This window comes from Lactuca sativa, chromosome 8 (assembly GCF_002870075.4).
Source record: "Lactuca sativa cultivar Salinas chromosome 8, Lsat_Salinas_v11, whole genome shotgun sequence".
Lineage (NCBI taxonomy): Eukaryota > Viridiplantae > Streptophyta > Magnoliopsida > Asterales > Asteraceae > Lactuca > Lactuca sativa.
The window spans coordinates 86098206-86115052 of NC_056630.2; positions in this window are offsets into that span (position 1 = coordinate 86098206).

The window sequence follows — 16847 nt, forward strand, 5'->3', positions numbered from 1 at the left end:
ACTGGTCGATAGGACCGAAGGGGTAGTCATGCCCAGCCATGCTAGATAGGTTATGTGATACGTGTTATGTGGTAGTGGTAGGGGGTAAAATAGTCCCCAACATCCGATCGAGAGGACCGAAAGGGATACCAGCTCCTAGGTATGCTAGTCAGCATCCGGTCGAGAGGACCGAAGGGGAGACCAGCACCCAGGTATGCTAGTCAGCATCCGGTCGAGAGGACCGAAGGGGAGACCAACACCCAGATATGCTAGTCAGTATCCGGTCGAGAGGACCGAAGGGGTAGGTCGGGCACCCAGAAATGTCTGACAATATATGTATGTTGTGTGGTTATTTTGGTATGTGGTACGGTGGGGGAACTCACTAAGCTTCGTGCTTACGGTTTTCAGTTGTTGTTTCAGGTACCTCTTCAGCGAAGGGGAAGGAGCTGGAGCGGTAGCGACATATCACACACACACACTCACACTCACACTCTTTGTTTTCCGCACTACGATATATTCTGCGATCTGTACTATGATATTATGGTTGTTTTCATGTTTTGGGTTTTCAGACACGTAAAATGTTTTATGAAATGATATGATTGGATGGTGTTTTACTATAAATACTTTACAAACCACTTATTTAAAATGAAAATTTTGGGCGTGAAAATTGGGTCGTTACAGACCATGTGGGGTTTCCCATGGCAGTGGGCTAAGACCATGAGGGTGTTCCTATGGCACCCTGAGTAAGACCTTGGAGGGTTTCCACGGCTTCCTTATATGATTATATGCATGGCTTATGTGATTGATATAGTTTATGTGATTATGTAGATTAAGTGGGGTATGCTCTGGGGAACATACTAAGTTTTGTGCTTACAGTTTTGTTTATGGTTTTAGGTATCATTGGTTTGGAAAGGAAGGGCCCCGCTTGATCGCAGTGCACACACCCGTGTTTCCGTTATATGTGATTTTGGGATGAACTCTGATAAATGTTTTTAATTAACAATGTTTCTGGAATACTTGGATTTAAAAGATATCTGTGTTTTGACTATAATAAAAATGAAATTTTTACCTTTGATTTCTGGGTCATTACATTAAGGTGAAATTCTTATATGATTATTGACTGTAATTATTTATGTTTCTTTATGATATTTATATTTATCAGTTCCCTTGGAACATGATTGATCAATAACCAATGTTGGCATTACTTTCATCGTATATATTTGCTAGTTGAACCTGAGACCAAAGTTCAAGGACATAGTGGACGTTGTTCAAAAAACTAAAAGTTCTCTAATACATGCACGACACTAACATATAGCCATATACTATTGTAAGATTCCTGATTTCATGATCGTCCAAAAAACTTTTTTCTTATTCGAATAGGACATTGAAAAGAAGATGCTAGAGAGTAGGCAGAAGTTGACCCATAGAGATGGTATCATATAGTTTTGATACCAATGTTCATAAGGTCTAGTTCTTGTTTCCTTTAAATGCAATTCACCCTTTTAATGCAAAAATATTAAAATAGTGAAAAATGATTCTTTTTACAGTTTGCATTCATGGGAAGCATTGCAAAATATAATGATATATGCCTGAGAACTCAAATATAAAAGTCGAAGAACAAGACTTGGAAGAAGAACAAGGACTGCTATGTAGATATGGTCCCAAGTGTCATCCTATAACTCTTTCACCAGGTCAGTCATAATTGATAATGGTTCATGATGACATTTTTCTTGAATTTTAGTATTTCTTTGAATCATGGTGTAATGGTTATAAGTAAATCACATCTAATTAACATATGAATTACATGTAATTCACATGTGATTCACATATGAATCACATGTAAATCATAAATAAATCACATATGAATTACATATGATTAACATGTAAATCACATATGAATTATATGTGATTTACATGTAAATCACACATGAATTACATGTGATTCACATGTAATTTACATATGAATCATATGTGATTCATATGTAAATCACATATAAATTACATGTGATTCACATGTAAATCACAAATGAATCATATATAAATTACTTCTATATGCACACATGCATTTTGTGTGAGTGTTCTTTCTTTTCTTAAATTTCTTGTGAATTTCACATTTGAATCTTAAAAAATACAATCTATGTGAATCTCACATGATATATGAACTACTTATATATATATATATATATATATATATATATATATATATATATATATATATATATATATATATATATATATGCATTTTCTTTTTAATTTTCTAGTAGATTCGGAAGAATTTGTGGAAAATATTGAAAATGTGAAAAATGATAAATTAAAGAACATATGAAAATCTTGACACGAAGACATGCAAACGCTTTGAAATTTTGTAGCATTTTTTGTTTTTTTATATTTTATTTTGTATCCAATAAAAGACTTGTACTATTGTGTTTATACATTAGTAATAAAAATAAGTTTTTTTTTTTATGATTTATTTACAAATATTATAGTATAAGAAATATATATATATATATATATATATATATATATATATATATATATATATATATATATATATATATATATATATATGCAATTTTTGTTAAAAAAATTATGTTTTCTAAAAAAACAAATTAAAAAAATATGCATTTTTTTTAAAATTTGAAAATTATTATTTCTATAAAAATATCCAAATTTATTATTTATAATGTTAATTTTTAGACTTTTTTTTATTAATATTTCCAATAACACAAAAAATTAATCATTAAATGAGATTGGTAATATGACGAACATGCCCGTAATGAGTTAATTTTGATCAAACGTGTCACTTTTAGTTCTTAGGTTTTCGAAAAATTATGAGTTCTCAACGAATATCACTCTTATATATATATATATATATATATATATATATATATATATATATATATATATATATATTCATTTATTTATTTATTAGAGAGGATATCCTAGTTATTTTGGATATCTCTCTCTCTCTCTCTCTCTCTCTATATATATATATATATATATATATATATATATATATATATATATATATATAGTTTTTTGATCCAAAATAACTAGGAATAAATTAAAGTTTTTTTTGTCACTTGTCACACTCTCATTCGATTTGTCAAATGTCATTTTGTGGTTATTATGAATTTATTTCCACATGTCATTTTATGAGTTTTTCTATTTTACTGAATTTAATATAATATTTTAATATAATGATTGTAATAAATGTAGTAATAAATGTATATTAAAATTTCGCTAATAAACTTACATTTTAATTTCAAAATTCCCAAAATTAAAACTCAATAGTTTCCTTTCTTTATTTAAATTATTTGTTTAAATATAAAAGATAAAAAACATTTTCATTATAGTAAATCATTAGTTTTCTTATTTTCTTATAAATTCACAATTGTCAAATATTTTGACCTTTATATTGAACATTTGTTTTTTAAAATTAACCCATGTAGTATATGAGTCTTACAACTAGTAAGTTATATATATATATATATATATATATATATATATATATATATATATATATATATATATATATATATATATAAAACCAGATCATTGGGGGCACTTTCCTCCTCCCTTACCTATCGTACTTGATTTCCTTTGCTGCTTAGTCTGAAACAATTTTCTTTAAATTGAAAATATAGTTAAGAAGGCTTTTTTGGGCTTATACCTTGTGTGGAAACAACTTTTACCGTAAATTCATTTTCCAAATAATTAAGATTCTTTATTCATGCAGAGGGATTCCAGGTTGGACCAAATAAGGAGTTGCAATCTTTTCCTTTTTTTATTTAAATTATTTGTTTAAATTTAAAAGATAAAAAACATTTTCATTACAGTAAATCATTAGTTTTCTTATTTTCTTATAAATTCACAATTGTCAAATATTTTGACCTTTATATTGAACATTTGTTTTTTAAAATTAACCCATGTAATATATGAGTTTTACAACTAGTAAGTTATATATATATATATATATATATATATATATATATATATATATATATATATATATATATATATATATATATATATATATATATATATATATATATATATATATATATATATATATATATATATATATAATCAGATCATTGGGGGCACTTGCCTCCTCCTTTACCTATCATACTTGATTTCCTTTGTTGCTCATTCTGAAACAATTTTCTTTAAATCGAAAATATAGTTAAGAAGCCTTTTTTGGGCTTACCTTGTGTGGAAACAACTTTTACCGTAAATGCATTTTCCAAATAATTAAGATTCTTTATTCATGCATAGGGATACCAGGTTGGACCAAATAAGAAGTCACAATCTTTTCCTTTGGAACCTAGCTCTCGTAGAATGTTGTTGTGAACATGGAGTTGAATTTTGGCTAGGGCTTTTAGATCTCTCTTCTTCTCTTCCTCCAAATGCATCAGGTACATCATCATAACAGGCTTGAGCTAATGACACTTTCCCATAATTAGAAACGAGTATCTTGGACTAGCAACAAGAGGTCGTATTTTCATAGGATCCATTTTTGAATATCACATAATAGACACCATGTTTCCGAATCCAACTTAAGGAGAGAAGAAAGGAAAGTGATGAAAATTGAAAATAAAAAAGATAAATTATCTTTTCCTATGATTATTTTTTTGGATGGAATGGGAGAGAAGAGAAGAGAAGATAATAGATGATCTTCTCTCCCAATCATCTTCCAAGATTGGAGGGCTTATCAAAGCTTGTTTGTTTCCTAATCTTTTTTCCTTTCTTGCTAACTCAGAAACTTGACCATCATTCGATTTCAGTTCTTTTCCCTCCCTTATTTTCTCTCCATATTTTCGGTTTCGCTTATTTTCTTTTAGTTATTAAAACTAAGGAACAAGATGAAAAAGTCAACTGAAACCTTGTAGGTTTAGAGAAAGTCAGCAATACATGTATAGGGATAGAAGAAATCAATTTAAAACCTTTGCAGGTTTAAGATATCAAAATCTTATTTGTCTATTTATAGTCATGCCAGTTTTTTGTTCTTAAGAAAACTGTGGTTCCAAACAAATAAAATAATTAGTTGAGGCTTTTTAAACCTTTAAGGGAAGCTTAGACCCATTTATGGTTTCTTTTTCTATAAATCTACCAAGAAGAAGAGAGGAAGAAGACTAAAGCGTTTTTGGTAATTTCAAGGTGCAAAGCAAAGAGATTAAATGTGTTTTTGATTGAGTGATTGCTGCAGATCCTTGTGGGGTTATGACTAATGTATATTTTCCGTCAAAAATCAAGTGAATAACCATGGTGATTTTGTAGCCATATACAGGTTGGATTCATGAGATTCTTAGTTTAACGTTTTTACTGGAATGATTGTGGTGTTTGGTGCATTTATTTTCACGCCTTAATATGTCGATATAGCTTTCGCACTAAGACCATCCGTTATGGTGTTCACGACCACCACCGTCTTCCACCTCCACGTCACCACCCCAACTATTCCTCAACCTAATGAGATTGTCACTTCCTTGTGGTCTGCAAGAAAGAAGAAGACAGGAAGAGAGAAGAAGTAGAGAGAAGAAGAGAGGAGAAGAGACCTGATTGGTCGTCCGCCTCCGTTGTCCCCAACACGAACTGCCACGACCACGAGCCACCACGAGGCAGTGGGATTGTATACATGAACGTGGTTCATGGCCAGCTAAACCACGGAGGCCTTCGTTCCGGGTATACTGGACGGCCTATTATATGAGATGCAGTTAAGTGCATGATCATATGTACGAAATTAGTCATTGTCACCTAATTCATGGTGTGAATTTAATAATATATAGTCTAGGAGTTTCCTCTTTTTTGTGTGCTCCATAATATAAAATTGGTGGCTTGTTTACCGTTGAAAAAGAAACTAGTAGTAGCCAAAGTAATAAATTTCATAACAGCTACATCTAAAGTTAGCGAAGGGATGTTATACGGACAAGAATTACAAACATGAAACCTACATTTACATCCCTTCAAAGGGTTAGTTAGCACCAAGCAGAAGCACCTCCCAAAATGACCCAATAAAAACAAAAATAAAATGACAAAATTAGGTTTTTCTTTTTCCCCACCTTGTCGATATCTGGTCAAGTTCCTCATCGATTCATTTCACCGTTATGTAACAAAATTAATTTGCTATTCAGACTAATTTAGGCTGCTGGAGCATAGTCATAATCATCATCATCATCATCGCCTTCAAGTGATGCTGCTGGAGCATAGTCATAATCATCATCATCATCGTCGCCTTCTAGTGATGCTGCTGGAGCATAGTCATAATCTCCATCGTCATCATCACCATCTAAACATGATGCCGGTGCGTAGTAGTTTCTCTCATCACCATCATTCTTTCCATCTGAATCATTCCTTAACAACCAGCCTGTGATTTTCTTGGAAGCTAGAGACATTTTTCAACCTAGATTCTAGATTTTGTGAAAGAAGCACAGAAATGTTTATGAAAACTTGTTGCTTGAGCCGATTTAGAAAAGTGTTGTGTTTGGAGTAAATATGAATGATCACAAACATCATCTCCATATTTATTGACTAGGAAAAGGCATTGAACTCATTCCGGCGAAGTTAACACACGAGTGAGAGTGTGGAATTAGGAGCGAAGTGTGTGCATGGCAAGATAAATGTGACTGATAGTGCAGACACATAGGTAAAAGAGGTGACAAGTCAGCAAATGTAAAATTCGCATAGCCAAATATACTAATGATGTAGCTTGTGCTTTGAGTGTGTGGTTGAAGAAAGAGAAAAGTATGTGCTAAAAGGAGAGTAACACCATCTCACCAAGAAAGATAATGGACTGTGCTTTAATTTAATTTTTGGTTAAAAGGGCGAGGGAATCTGTCTCACTCTCACATACATACGCCTAAGAAAAAGGAATTTTAGCAATATTTCACGATCACTATAGAGATGCCCTAAAATAAATGGTTCATCATGTGTCGTTCTCCCTACTATAAACTGAGGTATCAGCGATGGAAAGTTCTGTTGCATGCTGCGACAGAATTGTCAGTAAAAAAACACCTTGTTGCTAATTGTCACGGATTAGAGATGCCACAGATTACTCAGGGAACCTCTAGATCCGTAATCCATTGCTGATTTATTTTAAATGAACAATTTTTTTGTTTTAACAACCATATAGTAGTTGTCGAATATGTCGTTATTCCATAACAAAAATTCACAAATGCATGTAAAATTTTATACCCCAAAATCAATAGTTTAACCGGGACTACCATAATAAATATTAACATTTGATTGGCAAAATATAAATTCGATATCAAGTATTGAAACCAAATTACAATAATCAAAAGTGTCAAATTAAATATAGTTAGGGCTATTTCTTGTTTTTTGTCTTAAATTCTTCACGTTTTTCCTTAAACACCTTTATGTCATCACATGATAAACAATAACCTACAATGCAATAATACCAAATTTAACCCTAATTGAACATTAAACCATATCATTCACTTAATAGCAATGCAATTTCAAATTGAAAAAAAAGAAAAAAAAACACTTAAAAGCAACAATAACGTTACAGAAAATTAAACATCAAGTCATCAATCAACTAATATTAACATACTTTCATACTTGAAATCCTCAAAAATACAATTTGACAAATTTGAAAAGGGATGTTACAACGTGGTTATTAATTTTAAAATTCAAGATTATTTTCTTAATTTCTATTTATTTTTATAATATATCGAATAATAATTCAAAGGAAAATTAAAAATACTGTGTAAACTAATTTTAAACAACGTGCTTTTTGATACCGTTTACCGCACATTATAAAGTTGCCACATAAATTACATTTTGACAAAATTGCAAAAATGTTCTTTGTGGTATGTATTTTTTTGAGCTTTTAGTCCAAACCCGACTTTTTTGGATTTGTGATTCTTTTGAGCTAGTTTCGTTGCGTTTTAGATCCTCTGAAACTTCGTTTTTGATTTTCCGGGTACCAAACTTCGTTTTTGATTTTCCGGGTACCAAACTTCGTTTTTCTCGCTCCGTTTTTTTCACACCTCTATTATACATGATTATCTATATTTTCATCAACTTATAGCTATTAATATCGTTCATAAAGTCGTGTGCACATACGAGATCCATTACTCGTTTAGTGGTTTAACATTATAATGCTTATGAATACGTTCACATACATCTCACAAACACGTATACATACACCGTTAGATGCATTTTATATGCATCTTTTAGCACAATTTCCTTCGTATTACATTATAAAAAGTTAACTAACTCCCGATTATTCTTAAGTATTTCGTGTTTCATGATTATTTTGAAGAATGCCCGTACTGCTCACGTTTGTTATGACTTTTCAGGGCCATTTGGAGCACATGGATGATTACGTGAGTTCGGGATGCGCTTGTGGATGCTTTGGAGCTTATCTGGAGTCTAGACCAAGGAAGAATGCCGGGAAATGATCAAGAACTGCTTGGAAGGAGGAACGATGAACAAAAGAGCCGAAAAGCAGTATATGCGATCACAGGTTTTGTCGCAACTTGCCTTCGTGGTTTTTTCGAGCCAAAAAATTCATCAACAAAGGAAAAGTGATACATGCGATCGCAGGTTGTGGCTTTGCGATAGCTGGTTGGTTAATTTCTGTCGAAATGGCAACATACTTCATTAAAAAGTCCCGTGACACGTTTTGGGTGATACATGCGATCGCAAGTATGCCCTTTGCGATCGCAGGTACGACATTTTGACAGCTAGACGTATAAATACAACCCCATACTTTTCCAGTAACCCTAACTGGCGATTCCTGGCGATTCAGAGGTGATTTTCAGAGGGTTTCAAATGAAGAACACAGATCTAAAGGAGACGATTCAATTCCTATTCATAGTTTAGTAAGATTTATCGTTTATGTTTGATTTCCACTGTTTGTAATTCGTTTTTAGCCATGTCAGACTAAAAACTCAGATTTTAGTTTCGCAAGACGTAACCTTTTCGTATGATTAATCATTAGGCACTATGTTTGACTATGATTACTGTTTAGTTTGATCAATTATGTGTTAAATTGAGTGTTTGATATTGATTTCAATTTTTGTTGGCAACTTCAATTGTTTGTGAATCATTCTAGTCACCTAATTGTTTAGATCCGTAATTATCTAGATTAATTAGTAAATAGTGACAAGTATTAGATTAATTCTGAGTTTAGGGTTAACTCTAATATGAAATGATCAAAAAAGTTTTAACGCCTCCGAGTTTATGAGAGGTATTGAACTTTACTGGGAATTACACTGTGTCTAATGCAACTTTTCTTTGTTAATCAAGAGCTTGTTTGGTTAATTTAGTAAAAAGTTAGATTTAACTCAAAGAAATTATTTTGATTAAATGATTTTTGTAATAAAGGTCATTAGAGCTTATTAATGAACTTTAGTACTTGTTTAAACAAGTGCATAGTCAAATATTGTGTTGAAGGTTAATTATATGATTAAGGGAGTCACCACAAAACTAGAATTGCTTTCTCTTATTTGAATTTACATCACTTTAAATTTATTCATTTTCTTGTCATTTTCAAATTCTATTAGTTTAATTTTCATAAATAAAACCCCATTTTTTTTTTTACGTTTATTGCATTCATCAAGAATTAGTTCACACCTTACGCAAAGAGGTGTAAACATTAAGACGTGTCCCTGAGGATCCGACCCTGCTTACCTGTACTACCTGTTAGTGCAATAAAGCAATTTATTTTATATTTTTATTTGTTTAAATCGTGTACGACAACGGTGTTAACATACACATATACACGTTAACATATACCACAACTCATTCATGTATATAAATATACATATACAAACATAATCCATCACAAGTTGGTGAAAAGTATAAGTATTACAATGTTAAACTGTGAAACGAGTACTTGACCCCGAAGGGGCACACGACTTTATGAACGATATTAATAGCTATAAGTTGGTGAAAATATAGATAATCATGTATAGTAGATGTGTGAAAAAAAGGGAGCAAAAAAAAAACGACGTTTGGTGCCCGGAAAATCAAAAATAAGAAAAATTCATAGCTAATTACCTACGGATTAGCTACGAAATATGCTTTCCGTTAGAATTCTGTAGCTAATCCGTAGGTAATTAGCTACGGATTTTTCGGGCACCAAACTTCGTTTTTCTTGCTCTGTTTTTTCTTTCACACCTCTATTATACATGATTATATATATTTTCACCAACTTATAGCTATTAATATCGTTCATAAAGTCGTGTGCATATACGAGATCCATTACTCGTTTAGTGGTTTAACACCATAATGTTTATGAATACGTTCACATACATCTCACAAACACGTATACATACACATATACACGTACACATATACCACAAATCATTCATGTATATAAATATACATATACAAACATAATCCATCACAAGTTGGTGGAAAGTATAGGCATTACAATGTTAAACTGTGAAATGAGTACTTGATCCCGAAGGGGCACATGTATTTAGCCACATACTTAGCTGCATCAATCTTAATCTTTTCAAACACTGTAGTTGTAGTAGGGGTTAGAAGTCCTTCATACTTATCTATTTACTTTTGCACCACACATAACCTCTTCATGAGATATTCTCTAATATACTCTAAGCAAGTGATAATAGGTATATCCCTACCTTCATCTAGCTTAGAATTGAATACCTCACAAATGTTATTCAATAAACAATCAATGTGTGCCCTACTTGAATAATAGATAACAAGAGAAGACAATTACACATATACTAAACACACAAAAAGAAAGATTAACATTTATCAATAAATTTCTACAAACATACCACTAAAGTGAGATTTAGAACAAGTTTTTGCTGGGATCTTACACACCCAAGCATTAGCCTCTTCATTGATCTTCTTTAACTCAAAGTGATTGACTGTTGTTGCTCTACCACACTCCCAAAGCTGGTCACTTAAGTATTTTCCTTTCCACTATTTCTTCATATTTTCCAGGATATGCCTCAAACAGAACCTATGTTCTGCATTGGGGAATACCTTCTCAATTGCTGGTATTATTCCCTAAACAAAAGTCAATGTATGCAACATTAGTTACCCAAATGTATCTAGCAATAGTACTAAGAAAAAAAGTTAGGTGATACATACCTTTTGTCTATCAGAAATGAATGTAAAGTTTGAATTTGCTCCCAGATCTAAATCTTCTCGTAACAGTTCCAAGAACTAGGTCCAACTACTTGTTGATTCTGTCTCTACTACTGCATAGGCTACAAGGTATATGCTATTGTTTGAGTGCAACCATACATTAGTTAACACTTGCCTAGGGTAAGGGCCCTTCATGAAAGTACCATCCACGCCTAGAAAATCTCTTAACCCAAATTTGAATCCCAACTTCAATGCACCCAGACAGACATATATTCTTCTAAAAGTTCTTGTGGTAATAGACAGGGAGGTTTCTGGATACACATCAATCTGAACTGTTGTACCAGGATTAGTGTTTAGTAGCTCCAACACATAATCCCTCAAAAATCCATAATGTACTTGGTAGTCCCCACTAATGATACGTTCAACCATTATCTTTGCCCTAGCAACCTTTTGCAATGACATTCCTAACTCTTTAGTTTCTTGCACAACTCTTCGTGTAAAGCTTTCACTGGAATTCTAGGGTTACTCTAGATTTGTTGAATAATTAAGTTTGCTACGTATCTGGAAGTGCAAGCTTTAACCGCCCTTGTTTGCAAACATTTATGCTCATCTTGTACTGTTTTCACCAACCAATCCTGATTTTCATTTGCCCTCGATATTTGGACTGCCCATGGACATGTACCTTTATTGGCAATTACATCTTTACCCTTGCACTTTGCCCCACTTCTAGTTGAGGGCCCACCACCATCAATTTCTTTAGATGGCTTACTTACAACACCTTTACATTTCACCCTAATCCTGATTTTGTCATTTTTTTCTAGGTATAAAGACCTCCTTGTTTCTACAACATATGAGTTCATGTAGTTTTTAACATCATGCTTGGTTTGAAGACCTGGCCAATCTGAAATGGTTTTACATGAACATCTCCATGTGAGGATCTACTTGACTTACTCAACTCTTTTAGCAGTCTCTTCCTATCATCTTCATGAAATCCCGCAAATTGATAATCATCAGGCACAATAACCTCCAACTCATTATCAAACATGTCATTCCCTTCATATTTTGATGATTGTTTAAGATTCCATGTTCATTTACAACAACAACATTATCGAATTCACTCATGTCTACATCTACATCAAATTGTATGTTAGACTCATCCACATTGTATTCACTGTCATCAAAATCATCTCCACTACCCTCAGAACCATGTCCGCTCTCAGAATAGAAAGCCTCTCCACTATCATCACTCACCATACCCTTTAGATAATCCACTTCTGGTTGTTGTTCACATGAAGCTTGAACATTAAACCCGACATCATAATCAGAGTAAAGTGAATAATCCTCTACAAATGGTTCAAAGTCATCAACTGTTGCAGTATTAGCACCATCATCAACTTGGCAACTTGGTTCCTCTACATGGTAAGTTCCCACTGGTTCTTCAGTTTCAACTTCACTAGTGATCACATATTCTTGAGTTTTAATTTCATGATTGACCACTTCCTCTTGAATGACATGACTTTGTTTGCTAGCTTGTGACCTTGTAAATGGCAGAATACTCTTTGAGTAATCATGCCCTTCATCAACATCTATTACTTGTGACTGCTCATAATCAAGGTTCATAGACTTGTTTAAATCAAGCTTTCTATGTAACGCCCGTAGATTCGGGCTAGTCAATTTTAAGACGATAGGCGTCAAAAATGACTTTTTGATGGAAGATTATCTAGAAGGATTAATCTCAACCAAGTTGTAGTATATGTCACAAGGTTTCCGTGCATATAAAGAACGCCAAAATCCGAGTTATAACGAAGAAGTTATGACCTGTCGAAGTTTTACGGCAAAACCGGCACGGCACCGGGAAGCGTAAATAGTGAATTTACGATAGAGCGAGATTTAGCCTTATCAATCTAAACAAGAGTTGTAGAATATGTTAAAATAAGAGCGTCAATAAAAAGAACGCCCAAATCTGACTTCGTATGAGGAAGTTATGATTTTTCTAAGATTCGGCTTAGCAGTGCACGACCCGAAACTCGAATTTTAGTTCGAGCGGTTTTTGGCTTACGCGACCTAAATAAGAGTTGAAGGTCTCATTAATAGGAACTCAACGGTAAAAATATGGACGAAAACGGAGTTCGTATGAAGGAGTTACGAATTCTTCGCGGTCATTTAACAGTCTAAACGCCTCCTACTGTTAAATTTGAGATCGGTCAAGAGTTAGCCGACGGAGTCTAAACGAAAGTTGTAGATCTTGATTTTACCTACGCTTGGATATAAATAACGTCAAAAACGGAGCTCGTATGCGAGAGTTATGATTTTTCTAAGTTCGAAGGCTAATACGCGATAGGGATGACGTGGCACCACCCAGAATTTGACACGTGGCACCACCAGAAAGCCGCCACATGGACCAACTCGGCGAGTAGGTGTCCCCTACTCGGCGAGTATGGACCAACTCAGCGAGTAGGTGTCCCCTACTCGGCGAGTACATCAGATATTTTCACTATAAATAGGATGCGAGGGTTCAGGGTTTATTTGCTCATTTCTTCTCATCTTTGTGCCGAAGCTCTGCATTTTTACTCCCGATTCCACCCCGAAGCCCCGGTATCATACTCTAGCCCCGAGGCAAGTCCCGAGATCCCGAAGATCCCGAGAAGTGCGGTTCCCGAGTCGAAGCTCTGCCCGCGAGAAGTTCGATTTTTGTGAAGATCTTCCAGATCTGCTGTGGATTACTACTTCTATAAGCCGTAGTGCTGTCCGATCATCTTCTGATCAAGTGAGTGTGTGGTTATTTTCTTCTAACGCATAATTATTAAGTATTTTCTATGAAATACGTGCTACGTGTATAATATGAGGTTGTTTATATGCGTGGGTGTATAGTCCCTTTCATAAACACGGGTATAATACAAGTATTGTTTGAATGTATTAAGTGTATGTTTGGGAGAGTGTATGGTTACTTTCTTCTAACACATAAATATGAAGTATTTGGTATAAAATACGTGCTATGTGTTTATATATTGTTGTTTATTCGAGATGAGTATGGAATGAATGTTTTATATAGTTTTTAAAAGAGATAAACTGTATGTGTATTCTATATCTACAAATATGTTGGGTAGAACATGGGTAGATGAGATAGTTGGTATGTGATAAAGTGATGAGGTATGAAAGATAATTAAGAATGATATTGGTAGACGCACCAATTAAAGAATGTCATAAAGCTAGCAGATGTGCTGGAGGATAATATCGGCAGATGCGCCAAATAAAGATTGTCATAATAATAGCAGATGCGCTTATAGGATAATCTTGGCAGATGCGCTTATAAGATAATGTCGGCAGATGTGCCTAAAAGAGAATGTCATAAACCTGGCAGTCGCGCCTCATAGTGTATGACGTAATCCTGGCAGAGGCGCTTAAAGGATAATGTTGGCAGATGCGCCTTATGTAGCAATGGAAGTTTGTGTAAATTCCTTAGGTCAATCCTTAGGAATGAAGGAATGACGAGTAGTTGAATTCCTAGGGTAAAATCCTAAGAAACATAATAGGGATGAGTAATTGAGTTGATTGTTTGATGGTTGAATATAATAATTGTATTATTGTGGGTTGAAAACCCTATATGCTCACCAGGCTCCCAAGCCTGACCCACTCAGTTTTCTTTGCATTACAGGTAAGGACACAAGAGTATAAGTTGGTGGACTTGACGAGAGGTTTTGGATTATAGATCAGTAGTTGAATAACTATTGTAAGGTCTATTTTATATTGTTTATGCTTTTGGTCTGTATCGGAACATGACATCTCGAGGTTTTATTATTTAATGGAAATACATCCTCTTTGAGAAATGTTTTGATAAATGGTTATCATATTTTATTTTGGGAACAAATTCCGCAACCGTTTTCTTTAAACGATCACTCTGATTTATAAAACAAAGCATAAGCAAATCGGTCTTTTCTGGCCGTGAAAATGGGGATGTCACGTTCTACTACATGATCCTACTTCTCTCCTACAAGGTTTCTTTATATTCTTTTTAGGTGACACACTATCAAGCTCCAACTCTTCAATAACATCTTTAAAAGGAGACTTGTAATAACTAGCTACCCTTGTCTGACCATTTTCAATATACACCCTTATAAGTCTGTGTTTAGGGACATATGATACCATTTTAAGTACATCTTGGTCATTAGCTAAATGAATTAAGCCATATTCTAAAGGGTATTCAGGGATACAAAAATGGTAGTAAAGGGTTTGCTCAATTTTGTACCCTAGTTCTAGGACCATGTCATCAAGCTCATGAACTGAAAAAAAATTAGTGTCAACATCATCTACATATGCTACAACACCATCAACGTATTTCCTTCCAGGTGCTTTGGTGAAGACACCACTATAGTGTATCTTCAACGTGAAATAATTGTCATATCCTTCTTTAAAAAAAAGGGGTAAAGTCGATGATTTCTCTAATTGAACACAATCGACCAAGAAAAAACAAGTTTTGTTGTAGTATCATACCATATCTTTTTCCAAAGTCCTGCGCGGTTGCAAATTTGTCTCGAAAACACCATATTGATAGCACCATTGCAATTCCTTCAGCTTAAACCCTAAATCCCAATTTTTGTTCTTGCTTCTACGATGAGAATGAACCCGATGATTACAAATGTAACCGGTTATGTTCTTGGGAGAGGGACGGGTGGTGGAGTTGAGTGCAAACAATAAGTAATCATTTCATATTAAAGAGAGAAGATTACAACTGAAATGACGAAATTGCCCCTACAATATAACATTCAAAAATGAGATAACGGTGAAACGCTAACGGAGTGAGCCGGAAGGACTAAATGTTAAAAGTTTTGAAACCACAGGGACGATCCGTGACTTTTTGTAAATTAGGGACCAAACTTCAGATTTTGTGAAACCACAGGGACTATTTTTGAAGTTTTGTCTAAAATTTAAAGATATGCTAAAATAGATATATTGTATAATAAAATTAGGTATAAAAGTATTTAATCGTACCGTGGTCAGGTTGTAATTACAATATACCGACTTGGTGGAATTAACATATAACATATTTGTATGTACGTTAGGACGAAAAGACATTTTATGGGAATTTCATAAATGTCTAGCTCATGTAATCATGTCGTGCGCATCGTCAAGTTAACTATTTAAACAAATACTAAATGTGAAGTACTCTACTTTTACAAACGATAAAACAATTGAAGTATATTTTTGTTAAATATCTCATGGAGTTACCTCCTTTTGAAAACAAAATTGCAAGGACATCTCTTCGTAACTAATGTCAAGGGTATAGTTAGCGGCGTAGTTGTCAAGCTCGTAAGAGTCTCAAGTCGATTCTTACGAGTTGAGACATCTGATACCTAAAAATATGAGACTCGTACAATGACTCGGTTTGAGTCTGACTCGTAAAAAAATGTGATTCAAAGCCTAGCTCGTACCGACTCGAGTTGACCTATGATTCGACATGTGACTCAGTCGAATCATGAAACCTATGACCACTTTGATTATCTAGTGGATAAATTGGTTATTCAATGACCAAATTGGTTATCCAACGGTCATTAACTTTACTTTTTGGAGTCGGAAAATATGTTATGGTTAAGGATATGAGATATTTGCTTTATCAATTCCTAAAAATTAAAAAGCTTTCTCTCCTTTTGGTTAATTACTTCTTCTTCTTCACTTCTTTCTGTGTTCGTGACTCAAGACTTCTTCTTTTTCTTCTTCACTTCTTTCTATAATTTCTTCTTTTTTACTTCTTCCTTTACTTCTTTCTGTCTTTGGTATTAAGA